Source organism: Schistocerca piceifrons, chromosome 3 (genome assembly GCF_021461385.2).
Source record: "Schistocerca piceifrons isolate TAMUIC-IGC-003096 chromosome 3, iqSchPice1.1, whole genome shotgun sequence".
Lineage (NCBI taxonomy): Eukaryota > Metazoa > Arthropoda > Insecta > Orthoptera > Acrididae > Schistocerca > Schistocerca piceifrons.
In genome coordinates, this window is record NC_060140.1 from 588,781,685 (window position 1) to 588,802,124 (window position 20,440).

Genomic DNA, 20,440 nt, shown 5'->3' on the forward strand with positions numbered 1-20,440 from the left:
TCTGTGTCATGTTTCCATCTAACAACTTTTTCTCACCTCTCCTATCCATCTGTCAGTATCCCACTCCTCTTGCGCCCTCTCTCTATCCATCTCTTCCTCCTCCTGTCGCTGATCATCTCCTGCTATCTCCTCTGTATTCATCCCCACCTCTGTCCATCTAAACCCCACTTCCTGACAGCCTTGCTCATCAACACATGTAGCTCCAGCAAAACAGGTCGACAAGGCAGGCCGGACTTCTCATGTACACGCTGCTTGCCATTCCTGGGATGGTAACACCCAATTAACCACTACCTGTCTTGGTCGCAACCTATCACATCGCTGATGATGAAACTGTGTTTTTTGTAGAAGCAGTCCATCTCGTGGTGCTTATTGCAGTAACGTCGTCGTCATTGCTGGGTAAGCGGGCTATCCAATGCCTCTGATCCCGATCACCACTGAAGGTACATTCGAGTGCCAGGGTGTACCTGTCCAGCGGGACCAGGATCATCCGACCACGCTACGACCCACTGGTACATCCCAATGGCCGTAGTGGGTCATCGTCATCTTACAGAGCGGGTTCGACGATGCTCTATACAGTGTGGCCACACTCTCAATCCAAAGCTTCGCCTACAGACTGCCAGGCGGTGTACTTCGAGACTCTAGCTAAACAGCTGGAGTAATGGCCTTGCCAATCAGTTAAGATGAGCCGACAATAGGAGTCAGCAGAATTCCAGCGTAACAGGCACAATGCACCAGCCAGGGCTGACGTAAAGACACTGAACTATAAATCAGAGCCAATAAATGTTAACATGCTAGACAAGTTTTGTTAACATTGAAAGACAGTCCATAGGGCCACATCACCATTCTGAAAACACAGAGGTGTCACCGCTTGGCATCCCAACAATACTGACATGGAAACGAACATATCATTCCATAGTAAGCGTATTAACCAAGGAGCCTGAAACTACATGTACATTGCAAGTGAGAAAGTTATTATATGTTCCACATTACCAAAAATTTTAAAATATAATGAAAATTGTGTCACCTCAATCATTTTTATTCCTCCAAATTAGTCATGCCGATTGAGCCCAAAATATACCGACAACATGCCCAATTTGGTAATATTTGTTATATAAATTGTCAGAAGCGGTTATTGCTCTTCAGTGGATCATTATAGTGTAAATGCATTTTTTTTTTTTGTTCCTTGCCCCAAGTTGTCTCCATATCTCTGCAATATTGAAACAACCTCTACAACATTGCAAATAATGACGGTATGCACTATGTATCACGTAGGGTCTGAAACCAATCTCGTTGCAGAATGAATTTCGACTCTACAGTGGAGTGTTCACTGATTTGAATCTTCCAGACCGACTGACATTGTGCACCGGACTGAGACTGGGACCTGGGACCTTAGCCTTTCGTGGAGAAGTGCTCTGCCAACTGAGCTATCCAAGATCGGCTTAGGATGATTAGCCTGCACAGATTTATTTCCGCCATTACTGGTCTCCTTCCAAATTTCATAGGAAGAACTCTCCAGCATGTCCAGTGGACCTTCTCGAGATATGCAGGAGACCGTCTACAAAGTACTGGCAGAATCACGGCGTAAAAGCCGGTCGTCAGTAGTGATTATGGGGCTCAGTCGCTGCAGGTCTTGATCGTGAAAGACAGAAGTCCCAACTGCGATTCCCGTATCAGCAAACAGTTTTAATGCGACAAAATATTTCTAACTTCTTACATTTACTCACACTACTTCCTGTTGACAACGAGCTTGTTTTCAGTAGCGCAAGATTCTGTCATAGGATTATTTTTCTGACAGTGTTAATTGTATGAATGGATTTACCGACGAAGAGTTGGCCGATATGCGCCTCGTTCAAGGGCTCTCTGAATGCAACGGACGGGTGCCACAGTGGCGCTATTGTGCCCTGCTCCCGCAACAACGTGAACCACATCACACAGTTTGGAACTGGTCGATGGCCCTTCTTTCGACATGCTATGGAGTACTCGGTATGTGCGATAAATACAAACCAATAAAACTGAAACTATAATCCTGTATTTCGTTTGGTTGTAACGATATTAATGAAGTGGTTTTGTACAATAATTGCCAGTGCTTGCTCGAATACGAATCTGGCGTAATGAATAATGGCTTCAAAAATGAACACATACAGTCTCGACGGCGAAGAAACCTTATTTTGACGTAACTGGTTCAATTAGTTAATGACCATCTTCAGACCTCACACCTTGACGGCAGGCAGTGGCAGTGAACAAAAGCAGGTGTTATGACTCCACGAACGTCAACGGCAAATTTAATTACTGAGCATTAATTTTATTTGAAGTTACTGAGGTTAAAACTTATTTATAAACAGTAAAATCAACTTCAAAGAAAATACTATCAATATTTGAGTCATCTATTGCCCAGAAGAATAACTTTGATATGTATAAGAACTTTGTCCTATTTAGTCCGTTGTGAGAGGTCGCTGTTATATGTAGTTGGAGGGAAGTTGCTCTACTGTGTGTTTGATGTATTCTGAGCTTCAGACACGTTTCTATATTAAAATTCTACTGTGTCAGAATGAAGAGAATTATGTGCTCCTTTTGGTTGGAAAAAATTATTTCTCCTACATATTGTGAACAAAACTGCCATAATCTCCTTCGGCAAGCAGGAGACTGCTTCTCGACAGTGAGAAACAATAGAGACGACGACATGTATCGAATGAAGACAATAAGTTCGGTAATGAATATTGCTAAATAATTTTTTACCTATATTCAAAATGCGCTCGTATTTTTTCTTGCCAGCAGAATAAATTACGAAAACAAATTAGAAGAAGTCATATGAATGGTTTTTAATTAGTTAAAATAATTGTTGTAGATACGAGTACACAGGTCTGAATCTGAGGGTTGTTGCATTACTCTGTGTTTCGTGTTTTCGAATTGGCATGTTACAGACGTTTTTAAGTATGGTGTACTGAGGTAGCAAAGCAATCAAATTATAGTCACATTTTTACTCTGCAACTGTCCACACAAGACAGCGAATCTCTTGTATTAAGGTGCTCAGAATATATGTCTGAATCACTTGTAAAATTTTGTCCGTGTATTCTGGGATCAAATGGTTCAAATGGCTCTGAGCACTATGTAACTTTACTTCCGAGGTCATCAGTTCCCTAGAACTTAGAACTACTTAAACCTAACCAACCTAAGGACGTCACACACATCCATGCCCGAGGCAGGATTCGAACCTGCGACCGTAGCGGTCTCGCGGCTCCAGACTGTAGCTCTTAGAACCGCTCGGCTCACCGGACGGCCTTTTGGGATCACCCGTATAATTAAGACCAGCTTATAATACGTTTTGAATAACACCATCATCCCTATCACTACTTAACGTCTCTCTGCCCAACAATCCATATCTCTTAGATTGTCCTGTTGTTCTGTTATGGGGGTAGCGTTGTTGGAAGTTTTGAGTTTCAATATTTACTCTTGTGCTGTAGCCTACAGTAACAGTAAACTACATGTAATAGAGTGAAGTCCTCTTTGGAAATCAGTCGATGCTACCACCGCATACCGAGATACAAAGACAGAACACTGGCAAATAAATAATGGCGTTGTTTGGTCGATTAAAGACTGGTAAGCAGTAAGTTTCTGAGTCGATATTTTGAACTTGCCATCGATAATTCCAAAAACAAAATAACAGATGCAATATGATGGATAAAAACATTTCAGTTTGTAAATTTTTGACACACAGAGCCGCTAATTAAGGATTTTGCAACTCAACGACTTTCATTTTATAATGAAGATGCAAAATAGTTTAACAATCGCTATCACCAAGGTGTTATATAGAAGGGGAAACTACGGACATGCATTTCGCGCAAATGATTAGAAGCTGTTACAACATTTTTTTAATTTAATAGAATAAGCTTTCCCCATTGTGATACACTAATAAATAAAGAAGTTCTTTAGAATGATTATCCGTAATATCCTGATACTAAGAATTATTATACATAATTCCTATTATTGCTGTATTTTTATCTTCATAAATAACTCCCACACAACAAAAGACAAGAACGCAGTTTCACTTTCAAAATTCAGTATTCGTACTGAGACAAATGAGTTTAGAATGAGATTAGTTCGGCACTATAAACGCGATGTGAACGGTATCCTGTATAATAGTCGAACTCTGCTTGGAAAAACCTTTGATTTGGTAGCTCATCGGTCTAAAATACAAAATGAACTACTTTTCACGGTTTTAGTTGGATTTTTGAATTTGTCTTAAGTGCCTCCGATATAGATCATTACTCGAATGTTTGACTGAGTTGAGATGTCGCCCACCAAGAAAGGAAATTTCACTGAAAAAAAAATGGTTAATTTTCTAGTTAAAGGAACTAATTTCAGTGCCAGTACATAAATTCAGCTTACGTGAATCCTGTATAGCGGTTTAGTTACGAAATGGAGTAAACCAATTAAACCGCTCCATCATCAGTAACTTTGCGGCACTTTACACTTTTATTTCATGTACTCGATACGTTTCCAGCCTCACGATCATTAACAACTGGCTTAGAACAATTAACCTCAGATCTTCTCTGAACATTTTGTTTCTTATAAAGTTACGCGTCGGAAAAGGTTATGTTTTAATCCGAAGATATACTTGTCGATGAAGTAAATACGGATCTAATTTGTCTTAATATGACATATTTGAGTGATTGTATCGATGTTAAACAAACAATAATTCTGGAAACATTTTATTTGGAGATATAACCAGTACTCTGTCAATGACAGACAATGATTATGTTCTTTCATGGAAGTGTCGCGACTCCACCAGGATTATGCGAATTTCACACAAGGAGAAAGCCTTTCCAAACTGTTCCCGTTCATGCGTTCATGTAACCACTCATTTTGAAATTGTTGTCTTTCCATAACCCTTTCAACTGTAAGATCAAATCCTCCGTTGACAGCAATAGTAGTTTTAATGTTCGTGGCTGTCACTGCTCAACTTGAAGAATACCTGTCAGCGTCGTACTCAAACCCTTCAACGCACAGGGAGTTATTCCTATACATATTTATTCGCGTGTGTTTGTTGGCTGAAATTTAATTCATCCTCCCCTCCATTTTCTGCATCGCATACAAATGCCTTCATGTGAATACATTCTGAAAGTTCAAAAGTAGCTTTACAGAAAAATCCTAGTGGCATTCTTAGTTTATTTGAAAGTTTATGTCTAGACATATCCGAAAATTCAGTATTGCCATTATAGCCAGAAGATTTCGTTGTCATTATCATTAAACGTCTGTTTTTTTTTACCGTATCACTTTTAGCTATTATGTCATCTGAGGTACTAGATTCTCCCGCCACATTTACAGGCACACGTAAAACGCGTCAGCTATTAATGTGCTGACCCGTTTTATAACTCAGTCTGGATTAAGCTCTCACAAGTGATGAAGACGAAATTGATCAGTTCGATCTAAGAAATAACTGGCATTTTGCAGATTGCAATGCATTTCCGTTCCTGTCTTTTTTCTGCTCAACATAGTAACAATAGATGGGATCCTTATTTAGTTAGCGCTAACAGCCTCACTAGTAGTTTCAAAGTAACACGGTAGTGTGCCTCTGGCTCTGCGTTCCCTCACACAATCGCTGGCCAAAGAAGTTGTGACAGGCCACTTAGTCAAAGTTGGCAGTAACCGTTAATTATGTGCCTCCCGCTGGCGGAAATGCGAACCATTTGGAATGAGGGACTAGTGGGCAGTCAGCGTCGTCTGTCGACCAAGGGATGGTAGAGAGAGAGAGAGAGAGAGAGAGAGAGAGCGAGGACACTTCGACACACCGCTACAGTGAAGGAAGTCGCATGGAGTTGGAATCCTGTAGAAGCTGGTAACTTTTCTGTGGGTGTCTCAAGTTGCTCACTGAATGCGTGTAGAATTTTTATTTAAAGTCGTAAGTGGCTTCTGCGCTAATTTAGAATGTTTTTGATCGTGGGTTACAAAGCGACCTTTCAAGCAAGGTGTTGATTATCTTGGTTATTACTGCTCAAATGGTAGAAATATGTTTCTCACTCATACTGTTTCGTGCTTGTTCGGTATTCCAACTACTTTAAGATTGACACTTAACATACTCCGGAAGGTGATTTCGTTTCACTGACTGTACGGTTGCAGTCTGTCGTCGTAGTTATGGACACAATAAACGAAACAAAGTGTCCTTCGTAAAATGTATATTTTTTACACATATATTTGTAGGGATATGTCATACAGAGTGACTATTTCCATTGCGTAATGATCCAACTGTTGGGACTCTCAGGTAGATGAACTCCAGATCGAAAAAATGTTTTCAAGATACTTTCTTTTCTCTTCCTACGTTTTGAAATAGAATTGGCTTGCTATTTGGAACAGACAGTGGATACAAATGTTAATGAAATTCGAGATTATTTCTTCGTGTGATGAGCCACGTGTTGGAGATACAGCCAGAAGCACTTTGTATCAAATAAATATTTTCACAGGCTCTTCTTGGTTTTCCGTATGATGCAGAGAGAGCTTAGTTTGCAATTCAGTTGTAAATTGCTTGTGTTATTGATTAAAATTTGTGTGTTTTCTTTGCGTTATTATCAACGTGGGAGAAGTTTCAGTTATACACGATCTTCAATGTATGAAACGTTTCGCAGATATAGACTATATTCTACATTTTTCTCTCAACCATTTTGTAAACTGTGGAGTTAACTGAACCATGCCTGGGTATTTCTTTGTGTTTCACGCGGACTATATATTATGGGAGTCCGGCAATGGCCCTGTGCTACTTAAATACTATTGCTTCGGCACATTGAAAATGGCGATAAAGTTGAGGAATTAGTGAAGCTGTCCGTCCAACGATTGCCTATTAACTGAAAGGGCCTCATCTGCTAATTTCCTGTTCTTTTGACCGTAGACGACAAAGAACTCCGTTTCTTCGAGCAGGGGGTCTTGATATCTAAAAAGAAACATTATATGAAACAAGAGGGGAATTCTGTAGAACAGAATAGACACAGAACTCGTAAATATATTGCTGTCGAAAGACATGGAAATGCCAGGCAGCCTCTTAAAAACGGTTACTCCAACCGTGCTTATACTGAGGTGATGAAAGTCGGGATATGCACATGTACAAATGGCGGTAGTATCGCCTGGGCAAGGTATAATGGGCAGTGCTTTGGCGGAGCTATCATTTATGCTCAGGTGATTCATATGGAGAAGGCGTCCGACGTGATTATGGCTGCAAAACACGAGTTAATAGATTTTGAACACGGAAAGGTAGCTGGAGGGAGACTCCTGGGACACTTCATTTCGGAAGTCTTTTGGAAATTCAACGTATGAAGAACGTACCGAAGAAACGAAATTTCAGCATTACATCCCGGACAACGCAGTTGCTGACGGCCTTCACTTAACGACAGAGAGCAGCGGTGTTTACGTAGAGTTGACAGTGCTAAAGCCAAGGAGCACTCCTTAGAATAACTGCAGAAATCAGTGTGGGACGTACGACGAACGTACCTGGGGCTGCGACAGCAGTCGACCAACGCGACTGCGTTTGCTATCAGCACGACATAGCCTATAGTTCCTCCCGTGGGCTAGTTACCATATCAGTTAGACCCTTGATGACTGGAAACACGTGGCTTGTTCGGATGAGTGCAGATTTCAGTCGATAGGAGATGATGGTAGCGTTTGAGTGTGGCACAGATGCCACGAAACCATGGATACAAATTGCCAACAAGGTACTGTACAAGCTGGTGGTGGCTGTGTGGGCTGCGTTGACATTTAATGGATTGAGTCCTCTGGTCAAACTTAACGGGAATTGACTGAAAATGTTAATGCTCGACTTCTTGGTGACCATTTTCAGCCCTTCAAGGATAGAATTTTTATGGATGACAATGCACCAAGTCACCAGGCCACAGTTGATCGCGTCATTCCTCTTGCTGCAAACCAAGGCAAATGGCTTACAAAACACTCGTTCGACCTATACTTGAGTATTGCTCATCAATGTGGGATCCGTACCAGGTCGCGTTGACAGAGAAGATCCAAAGAAGAGGGGCGCGTCTCGTCACAGGGTTATTTGGCAATCGTGATAGCGTTACGGAGATGTTTAGCAAACTCAAGTGGCAGACTCTGCAAGAGAGGCGCTCTGCATCGCGGTGTAGCTTGCTGTCCAGGTTTCGAGAGGGTGCGTTTTTTGGATGAGGTATCGAATGTATTGCTTCGCCTTACTTATACCTCCCGAGGAGATTACGAATGTAAAATTAGACTGATTAGAGGGCACACGGAGGCTTTCCGGCAGTCGTGCTTCTGGAACAGGAAAGGGAGGTAAAGTGGCACGTAAAGTGCCCTCCGCTACGCACCGTAGGGTGGCTTGCGGAGTATAAATGTAGATGTAGATGTTTAGTTTGAAGAACATTCTAGACAGTTCGAGAGAATGATTTGGCCACCCATCGAACATTGATGGGTTAGAATACATCAGTTTGTGCACAAAATCTGGCACTAGCATAACGTTGGCAGTTGTGGACTGCTATAGAGGCAGCAGGGCCCAGTATTTCTGCAAGGGACTTAACAACGACTAGCTGAGTCCATGCTACTTCGAGTTGCTGTACTTCGCCACAAAAAATAAAAAGGTTTGTCCGACAAGATATTAGGACTTGGGTCACCTCAGTTTGAACCAAGCCTACAATGGAAACGTCTTGCTGCAAGTCAAGGCAAATAACGCAAGTAACTGAAGTAATTGACACATAAAGGAACATCTATATAAATCGTCCAGTCCCTATTTAGAGAGTATTTGCAGTGGGAGTTACTTTAAGATGGGCAGTGGCTAGCAGGACTGATATGGCTGAAGCCCACTCAGGGGCATCACAAATTATCTATAGCGAAAGAATGTTTAGCTTTATGCCCCGTACAGATCGAGATGGTATGAAATCCCAACCGAAATACCCACAGCTGTATTGCCGATCAAATCTGTGCAATCCATTGTTACAATTTTTTTATTTACCAAGGACATGAAAATGACGGCAATATCCGCAGAAGAGAGGATAACGGCCTGCACCAACCAAGAACTACGACCGTCTGGGATGACGAGCTTCCCTTTCGATATTTTCGTTAACGCGGACGCCGCACAGTAGTATCCGTTAGTCTAATCGGAATGGCAATTACGATTCGTTCCGGACAGCGAATGCCTAACAACTCACAGATTGCGGCACTGGCGAGGCAGCAGTAATGAGAGGAGCGGTAAGGTCTAGTGTCCGTCCGGCGGTAAGTAGTGTCTTCAATTTCCAAATAACGATTCGAGCCGGCCGCTGTGACCCAGTGGTTGTAGGCGCTTCAGTCCAGAACCGTGCTGCTGCTACGGTCGCAGGTTCGAATCTTGCCTCGGGCATGGATGTGTGTGAAGTCCTTAGGTTAGTTAGGCTGAAGTAGTTCTAAGTCTAGGGGACTGATAACCTCAGATGTTTAAGTCCCATAGTGCTCAGAGCCGATTGAACCATTTTTTAATTACTGAAAGTGTAATGTTGTACTTGGTGTAATTTGAACGACTTTAATAAATTAGGCCTGCACACTTATATCCAAAATATATGTTCAGACATGAATCTGTCACAAATGATATTTGTTTTATTATTTTTTGGAGGACTTAGTTATCAAGATTTATTACAGAATTTGGTCATTCCATATTAATTCGATTTGAAGTCTTTGATATCAAAACTGTTACTTACAAGTTTTTAAAATGGCTTGAAAAAGGATAATCGATTAGTGATTCATTTGACGTGTAAGATATTTTGTATCAGATTTACAGATAAACTTTGTTCTTCTTCGTTAGTAGTGGGAAATCGTATGTAGGCGGGACTGAGATGTAGTTGTTAGCGCATATTGCCGTGTTGAGCATTTGTAACTTCATGATATCATACTTGGAAGCAAATTCAAATCATTCTTTATTACGGAAGTATCTAGTGTAGTTATGTATGATTTATTTTTTTACTTACGTAACATTTTTAAGGGAAGATATAAGTTTTGTCTTGTGGAAACATTGTGAGTGGGTATAGTGAAATAGTTCTAAATTTTGAGGCAGTGTGAGAAATGGAAACTACCCTATGTGAAAGGAAGACAGTAAATCAACAGATGAACACTACGTAACCGCACGTATTCATATCCGGAAATCAAAACCTGGACGCAAACTATTCTTCCACAAAGCCATGATTTCGTCAAGGAGTCACAAGGAACGGATGTGTAGCAACATTTTTGAACCTACCTTCTTTCTCAGAGGTTTTGGCTATGCTACACTACCGTTGCCAATGCTAATAAAGTGCATTTCATTTAAACAGTAATTAAAAACATTGTTCAAGTTACTACATTAACAGATTCGTGCATTAATTGGGGAGAGGGACGTCACCTTGTGAAGTTCTGTTTAGTTTGAAAAAATTAGGCACTTGCCTGTGGGATTCGCTCACTGAGGGCCATACAAACTTAATTAAGTATGTAGACAGTTTATCCATTCTGGGAATCGATAATCTCGACCATTTTTGCCCGTTATCGACATTGATACTGGCAAGATATCGGTCCGAGGAACACCAAGATTTTCGAGAATGTTATAATTTCTATACCGTAAACCTTATATACAGTCATGTAGTAGGCAGGCAACCAATATCATAGTGATCAGCAGTTCTAAAATCAAGCTGGCAGGATAGCCAAGGTGGAACGTCAGACAAGGAATAACTTTACTCTTCTTATGACGCGTTTCGGAATTTAACCGTCACCACACATACAAGAGCGATTACTGCACGTTGATATGGCGTTTCAAGTTGTACGTGAAAGAAAAATTCGCAGACTTGTCTCGGTCCTTGATATCTGATTATGGATAAATTCGAAAACACATTATATGAGCAATAAAGTCTTTCGTTGCCTGATGTTTGACTTTTACCGTTAGAACTGTTCGAAGAGCGAGAGATTCTGTGCTGAGAGGTGACCTTATCGTGATAGGCAGCCACGACCTTTCGTTAAAAATATTACATAAAAATTCAATAAATCTGATATGCAAATAACAAAATATACCGATGAAGAATAACAGTAACTTATGACAGAAAGAGCTGGCACACACAATCCACACGTCACTGCAAGGCATCTTCAATATACACTCCTGGAAATTGAAATAAGAACACCGTGAATTCATTGTCCCAGGAAGGGGAAACTTTATTAACACATTCCTGGGGTCAGATACATCACATGATCACACTGACAGAACCACAGGCACATAGACACAGGCAACAGAGCATGCACAATGTCGGCACTAGTACAGTGTATATCCACCTTTCGCAGCAATACAGGCTGCTATTCTCCCATGGAGACGATCGTAGAGATGCTGGATGTAGTCCTGTGGAACGGCTTGCCATGCCATTTCCACCTGGCGCCTCAGTTGGACCAGCGTTCGTGCTGGACGTGCAGACCGCGTGAGACGACGCTTCATCCAGTCCCAAACATGCTCAATGGGGGACAGATCCGGAGATCTTGCTGGCCAGGGTAGTTGACTTACACATTCTAGAACACGTTGGGTGGCACGGGATACATGCGGACGCGCATTGTCCTGTTGGAACAGCAAGTTCCCTTGCCGGTCTAGGAATGGTAGAACGATGGGTTCGATGACGGTTTGGATGTACCGTGCACTATTCCGTGTCCCCTCGACGATCACCAGTGGTGTACGGCCAGTGTAGGAGATCGCTCCCCACACCATGATGCCGTGTGTTGGCCCTGTGTGCCTCGGTCGTATGCAGTCCTGATTGTGGCGCTCACCTGCACGGCGCCAAACACGCATACGACCATCATTGGCACCAAGGCAGAAGCGACTCTCATCGCTGAAGACGACACGTCTCCATTCGTCCCTCCATTCACGCCTGTCGCGACATCACTGGAGGCGGGCTGCACGATGTTGGGGCGTGAGCGGAAGACGGCCTAACGGTGTGCGGGACCGTAGCCCAGCTTCATGGAGACGGTTGCGAATGGTCCTCGCCGATACCCCAGGAGCAACAGTGTCCCTAATTTGCTGAGAAGTGGCGGTGCGGTCCCCTACGGCACTGCGTAGGATCCTACGGTCTTGGCGTGCATCCGTGCGTCGCTGCGGTCCGGTCCCAGGTCGACGGGCATGTACACCTTCCGCCGACCACTGGCGACAACATCGATGTACTGTGGAGACCTCACGCCCCACGTGTTGAGCAATTCGGCGGTACGTCCACCCGGCCTCCCGCATGCCCATTATACGCCCTCGCTCAAAGTCCGTCAACTGCACATACGGTTCACGTCCACGCTGTCGTAGCATGCTACCAGTGTTAAAGACTGCGATGGAGCTCCGTATGCCACGGCAAACTGGCTGACACTGACGGCGGCGGTGCACAAATGCTGCGCAGCTAGCGCCATTCGACGTCCAACACCGCAGTTCCTGGTGTGTCCGCTGTGCCGTGCGTGTGATCATTGCTTGTACAGCCCTCTCGCAGTGTCCGGAGCAAGTATGGTGGGTCTGACACACCGATGTCAATGTGTTCTTTTTTCCATTTCCAGGAGTGTATAAATGGGAACAACCAAATGAGTCTTCATCAAGACAGAATGGAAGGAGCGAGCCATGAGGAAACTCTTCAGTTTCGATTTGCAAGCCCATGGATTACTACTAAGATTTTTGAATTTGAGCGGTAGCTTACAGAAAATGGATGAAGCAGTATACTGCACACCTTTCTGCTCAAGAGTTAAGGAAGTCCGATCCAAATACACTTTTGATTTCTGCCGAGTATCAACTGAGTGAAAGCTTCTTATTCTTGGAAATAGCTAGTATTGTTAACAAGAAATGACAGTAAGGAATAGGTGTCGTTACATTGCGTTAAACATTAGGTTTTTGTAGTGCCTGAGTTTGGCGACGTCCCACGCCGTCAAAAGTTGCCTAACTCAGGGGTTCTCCCTTCACTTGCTGAAGTTATCTGCTGGGTGTGAAGTCTTTCGAAAAACCTTTACTTTTTACGTTCTGTTCAAAATAGTGTTCTTCCTGGCCTCTCCCAATAAGTCGTTCCCCCTCTTTCCACATTCAGGTTGTTAAAAAAAATAAAAAAAAACAAGACTCTGTCGTTGGTACTACGCTACAGGAGACTGTATCCGTGTTGTAACTTCCCTCAGAGGCGCCCAGGGGCGCTTTTTCCACGCAAGGGCAGCTTACCATGCGGTACTGATTTCATCGCTAATGGCGAGCCCCTTTAAAATTTCTCCCTAGGGGCGGCCTCTCGTGTCAGCATGCATGACCAGCTGCATCTGTGCACTTGCACCTCAGTTCGTTGTACCTTCACAGCAGCCTTTTATTTAGATAAACCACACAAACCACTATAAAAATGTTAACGACGGTAACTGATTACTGGCAACCAATGGTACTAATACACATCTCATTCATCAGTGTGTATTTATTATTTCAGTTTGATTAGTATGTTTAGCTTTTGTTTGTATCAGTTATGGGAGAGTTTTGAAAAGACGAACATGTAACATTAGGAACTGCATGCTCCTGGCTCTAGTTGTTATGAGTTGGCAGCGTCATAATATTACCACCATCAATGTCATTAAAAATGTTAGCACGTTGAGCAGGAAGATGAGTGAATAGCACCAGTTTTCTGGCGACCTTAGAAGCACAGCGATATAAAAATTACATTACTTTATTTAGCAATAATTCCCACAGTAACAGCTGGCGGTGTCTCTATGTGGATCGGCACAGGGCGGATCTTGCCACTACAAAGACAACAGGAGGCAGCAAGGTGGCTACGGCAAAGCAGCTGTGTCAGCAGGGTCGCCAACGCATTACCTGCGCCGGGAATTCCGCGGCAGCAGTGTGAGAACGTGCCAGTCAGAAGGCTCCAGCATTAGGTTGGGGATTCACCCCGGTGAGGGCTGTGAATCCGGTACCTCCCCAAGACTAGCAGAAACTGTTCTTGATAGACGGAGGTGATCCAGCCGAATGGCGACAGTTTGGTACCGCCAGCATCAGCTGGGAACGGCAGGTAGCTTAATAACTGGTGGAGGCAGCGGCCTGTTGTAGACGAAGCTAGGTTATCCTCGATGGATGTTGCGTAGTAGTTCTTGGTGTAGGCAGCAGTCGACGACAGATACTGCTAGGTAGGAGCGGCTAGCTTTTATTCCCCGGTTTTTATTTTGACATAGCGCCGCTCTTGAGTGTTTAGAGGGGCCGAAAAAGTGCAACAAGAGGTAACTCTGCTAGCCACTGTTCCAGATGGGTGTCTTGTAACACGCTGCCTCAATAGCATTCCGGCCCTGGCAGCGGATTTTTTTCATTTTACCGGTCTTTCTGGAGGGGCATTACAAAAATCCCATTTACTTGCATTACTTCCTCTACTTACGTTCGATGCAAGTCAACGACCTCATCTCCGTAAACCTACACAGAATTATGTCGCAACGAACATTCCCTCCACTTAATTTCTTTCCCCAATCCTATTTCCCCTGACTGAACTAAAACTACCATTTTAAAATACTCCTAACCAGCTTTTCTCTACAAGATGGAACTGCAAAAATACCGGGGACAAAACAATTAAATGGTCACGTTTTTGGAAACCCTTAAGTGTGTTCTATTAGGAAGAATAATTTAGAAATTTAGCTCAAAGGTACCTACATCGTTTTACTGTAACTTGCAAAAGCGTGGCGGTCTGCGACGTCACCTCCAGGCTCTGCGACGTTTGAAACAGCGATGTGTCCACGGATGCGAAAAACAGGTCAGAGCTCAGGAGGTCATGTGAGGTCCAACGTTGGTTAATGATATCGTATTGGCACCAGAACTCACCACGAATCTGTCTACCACCATCGTGGATGTTTCACATTATGCGGAAGACTACTTTCCACTTCTTCTGTTGACGCCTCCACCGTGTCGATACTATGACTGGCGTTGAAATCACGCTGTTTTGTTATGGTTGGGGAGGGACAGGGGGTAAGGGAAACGTTTCAGACATATCTTCTCTCAGAATCGACACCAAAGGGCCTTAGAAGTTGGCTCTTTATGCCACCTCCTGAGGCCTTCTTGTGTCGATTTTGAGTCTAGGTGTGTCTGACACGTTTTCCTTAGCCGTCTCTCTCTCCTGTCATAACAAAACAACGTAATTTCAAAGCCAGAAGTCACAGTTGTGACGTCGTCAATCGAACCACACCGTTCTTTAGGCGTTGATTTTAAAACATTTCGTCGTCGCAAACTACAGTTCGCAGTGCAATGGGCAACATGGACGGCGTTCTTGACAACAACGTGGATGACACCCGCTCGACGAATGAACACCCCTCAAAGGACATCACTAGACTGCAGCCCCTTACGTGTGTGGTGCGGCCGCAGTTTTTCTTCGGCATACAGTATGAAATCACTAGTGACCGTTCATAACCATTCGACAAAATCTGAATGTGCTGTGGCAGCAAATGCTGCTTATGGTAATTCAGTCCTCATGTTGCATGACGGAAGTGGGTGATGGGTTGCAACGTTCACACAAGCATGCATAAAATGGCAAAGGGTTCCACTAAGATTTCACCCCCCTCCACCCCCCCGCCACACCCACTCCTAAGTATGGCAACACCGTCGCTACCAACAGTCCACCTTTGTTGGGAAGTTTAACGATGTTGTACCTGTGCAGAGACTTCGACAAACATTCAGACGAGTGGCTCTCTTCTGCTGTTGCTATGGTACCTGCTTGCAGGATGCACAATCTAAGAGGTGTCGAAGGAACTGCCTGATCTCAACGCTGGAGCAGCATCGCACCACCGCTCACGTGAATGCTTATTGAAGTATCAAACAGGTACAGTTTTAAAGTGCTAACAAATGTGCGTGGTTGACACTGAGAAAGTTGCCAAAAGGGGGGTGATACACTTGTCAATATTGCTCTCTCTGCATGATCTTGCCACAGGAGGGATAAAACTAAGAGGGTTGAAAAAACACAAACACCCTTTAATGCTCTGGATCACTTTCTAACTCCATTGGCTGTTTTTAAACTACCACCAGTGGTTGCAACCCGTTGACTGGAACATATCGGATCACCTTCAAATGAGCTGCAGCCCCACTATGCACTTAGAGCAGCGCTGACTCGTCCAGGTGGTGTGGAGGAGGGTTCAGCAGTGGCACACGTTGTCAAGAACATGATCCTGTTACCGACTGCACTGTTTTCGACACAAAATATGCGGAAATCAGCCCCTGAAGGAGGGGATGCCTTCACTGTCACCTTTTATCCTAACTCCTTAGGTCTTTAAGTGTCGACTTTGAACAGCGTTGTGTCTGAAATGTTTTCCTCGGCCACCCATAACAAAACAGAAAACGGCGTTGATTTCGAATTTCGATTCTGACCTCCATCTCATAGGTGTCAAAAGACGGAATAGAATGTGGATAAGAGGTGGGGTAACGACGTCCCCATCGTGTAACACATCCATGGTAGCGTTGGGCAGAATGGTGGTGAAATTTGGTGCCAATGAGATATTGTTAACCAACCTTATACTTCCCATGAACTTCTGAGATCTGGCCTGTTTCGGAATGAGACGCCACCTTGTTGTTTGAATTGTCGCCAAACTCGAGTGTGACATCGCAGGCCACCACGCGATTTCTCGAGAAGACCTGGCGCAGTACACCCAAATCGCTCTCCCGAACCGCCCGCTGCCAGCCGTTTCAACGGACGCAGGAAGGCGCACTGATTTTCCGTCTCAAGGCGTCGCAGCTCGCACCGGCCAGACTGACGTCGTGGGTTGACTCCTGTTGCCCTCGTGTCGACCACGAAGTCAATACCCCTCGCTATACGCCACAGCCCACTGGACTCAGGTGATGACCTTACTTGCGCCGACGCTCAAGACGGACAAGTCATCTTGTGTCTCAGTGCGCGACCGACCAACCGATCGATCCAACCGCCAATGACCATTGCCTGAGCAAACTCGAGCAGACTCAGATGCAGGAACTAAGCCCCCTTCCGGGCTACCACTCGCTGAGTTCTCTTACTGGTGGAGTGGAAAGACTTTCATTCTGCCAGCTTTAAAGGTTGATCCGAACGGCATACTAGCACTCCGAACGACAGACAGACACTAATTGCCTAACAAATGTGGACGAGAGACAGACTAGCAAGCTAGGGACGAAAGGCTGACCCAGACTGACTCACTGGCGAGCTCATAGCACCCCTTAAATGCACGTGAACAGGCAACCTTTCCCCTTTCCCACCAGAGGGAGACACCAAAGCTGCGATTGCCACAGCGGCGCCACCGCCAGAAACGGAGGGCAACTGCTTCACACTACGCGCTGCGGCGCGGTGTTCAACACAGCAATTTTTTACCGCGTCTCAAACATGAAGGTTGGTGCCCTGTTTAATAATTAACGTTTCTTGAACATAAAACTGTAGTACCCTGTTATTCACCATTGACAGCACCACTGTGACAGCTTGCTGATTTGGGATAGCTGTAGTTCCCACTTACCATGAAAAATGGTCTACTTAGTGACAATAAAGTGCTTCCTCAAAATCGAATACGCTTCGTTTAAGCACCCACCATCTTAATCTGCCAAATGGATTCTTTAACCCCAACAATCATTTCAGTGCTGTGAGATCCAGTATTGCTTCAAAACTTCTTACTGTATAGATAATAATGGAATTATGTCATGCCATTAATGAGGCACCACACTGTATTCTCTATGGTACAATACCTTCTCTCTGACTTATTTAATTTATGTAATGGGTAGGTGACTGGATAGTCTCTCCCAGCTACTTCTTTATTCAACAAACAAGCAAGTGATGATTATTCATATCCCAAGATATGAACTCTTTCAGTTTTTCAAACACACCTTCATATTCAGATGTCTCACAGAACTTCACATCTTTCTTCAATAATTGTGTGAGCAGTTACTTTTATCCACAAACTTAGGTCCTTCTGTAGTAATTTGCTAATCCTAAAAGTGACTGTAATTCCTTTCCAGTCCGAGGTGTTAGTAAACTCTGTGTGGCCTGTCTGTACCACATCATGACTAATTGCATTTCTTAAATAATCACTAGTTTATCACAAATAGGCAGTATTCCACATTGAGATTAAGGGGTGCTACATGTAATATTTTACAAATCTTCATGAATAATTTCACATGTTCTTAAACACATCTCATAAAAGCAATTATGTTGTCAAAATACACCAAACACTACTTTGGTCTGAGTCCTTAAACATTCCCTCTAACAAACGTTGAAATGTTGCTGCAACATTCTTTATCCGTCGTGTGGTGTACGAAAATCCACATAGTGGCCATGCAAATTGCACTCTGATGTAGTCCTCCGTTGCTGCTTCCAGCTGTTGACAGCCACTCCACACCATCAATGATGGAAAATTAGCTACAGTGCTCCATGTTGTCTAGGGTTGCTTTTTATCTGGGACTGGATCTGCCTTTGTAATTGTACGAGTATTAAAGTACCTATAATCACAGTAACATCAACATGTCCTGGTTCCATCCATACTCTTCTTCAAGTTGATTACCTCTGGTGCAGACCATGGGTTGGTATTTTCTTCAATAACCCATCATGTAGTTTTTGTTAATGAACTCCTCCATCACGAATTGTATATTAATGAACTCCTCCATCACGAGTCTCGGAGATGAGGGAAACATTATAATTTACGCTTTTCTCTTGGTGTTTAATGTTATGTTACTGGGTTCGCTGGTACAGGCCACCATAACTAAACAGGTCCTCAAATTCCAATAATAATTCCTCCATCGCTAATTTCTCCGCTCCTTACAAATATTTCATGTAATACAATTACCTGGTGGCTTGCTTATAGCTAGAGATCGAATTAACCCTGTCCAAATCATCTTCATTTAAAATACCAAAATTGGTAAACAACAACTAATTAATCAATTTTATGTCTCTGGTCCCAAAATTAACTAATCAGATGGGCACTACTTGTCCAGGACCTATTTTCCATACGCATACATTACGCCCACTCAGAAAACACCGTGCTTCATCTAAATCATTATTGTCTCCTAGTGGCTCAACCAGGCGTAATACATGTACAGGTAAATCCACTTCCATTCTTACCCAAAGCAGTTAAGCGGTTTCCGTGTTACTTGTGGTGCTTCATCTTGTAAACGGATTCTTAGTGGTCTTGCACACGGATCGTCCTTCATGGGTTAGGAAACGCATGGCAGAGTGGCACTCACAGTTTTCTCCAGGAATAACGGTGTTCCAGTTCGTTTTATGATGCTCTTCCCAAGGTCAATGTTAGCATGTAGCTCACAGAGGAAGTCTGACCATAAGACCGAGCAGTAACATGAGCCAAGAAAGCACAGCACGGGGTAACTCCACTCGCCATTGCTCTGGGCGGATGTCTTGCACCATGCCACTTCAGCAGTGTTCCAGATCTGGCAGCAGAACTTCCCATGCAACATGCTGGTCCACCTGGTCACAGGTGTAACCTCTACTACAGAAGGTGTTCGCGAAACAGCAGCCTTCAGCTGTAGCGGCTTTCCCGCAATGTATCGATATCACTTTTCTTATGATCTTCGACTAATACGTTGCCGTTGGAGCTCAGTACCTTCTGCTGTGGTGGCTCCGATCGTGGTGGTCGGTTTGGTGGACACCATGAGCTGAGGAACGAAGCTGTGACGGGCTTTAGTTGTGGCCTCTTCACTGTGGTATTAGCTGTTGGCGGGCGACCAATATTTGGATCATGTTACCCCCTGTTAGTTATCGAGTACCGAAGTGGAAAGCGCTACAAGTTTTGGTTGTGCGTTGGGATCGCAATGTATACCTTAATCTGTTGTAACTTAATTATTCTTGTGTTATTGGCAAATGTGTTAAATCTTCAGGTGATGGGTGTTTCTGGATTTGAAATTATCTTGCCTAGATATTGGCGTTATATCTTTTTCATTGTTTCATGATTTTATGTTTTTTAATCAGTCAATTTTAACTCTTTTTTAATGTCACCATTTGGTAGTTAAGGCCTTTCTGATCTGTTCTGATTGAGTTTAGATTTACATCTGCCTTTATGACCGCTTTACAGTTATTACGTTCTGTGTCTTTCATAGGGCGTGTCTTGCCTTAAGAAATAATAAGTTATCTTGGGTTAAAGATAAGTTTGAACTTTATGTCACGGAATTTTAAACGAGAATCTCATTGTTTGGCCTTTTAATTAAGTTAAGAAATAAATAAAAGTTTAATTTGCTGCTTTCTGATTGAAGCTGTGTAAAATAAATTTGTGTTCTACAAGAGAATGGAGTGTGTAAAATCCCCACTGGTCAAGCCCTTTCCGGTTCCCTTCCTGGTTGAATTACGAGGCCATAGTTATCACCATCTGAAGCGTAATTGCTATTTAGCTGTACATTCCAACATATGTCCTGACTGCCACCATGGCTGAACACTTCCGATGGAATAATACTTCTTCTTGGTTACTTCATGTCCTTCAATCTCTTCGAAGAAATTCTCATCTCTTCCAGAGTTACTACTCGTCAAGGTTATTGAATTCGTGCACATCC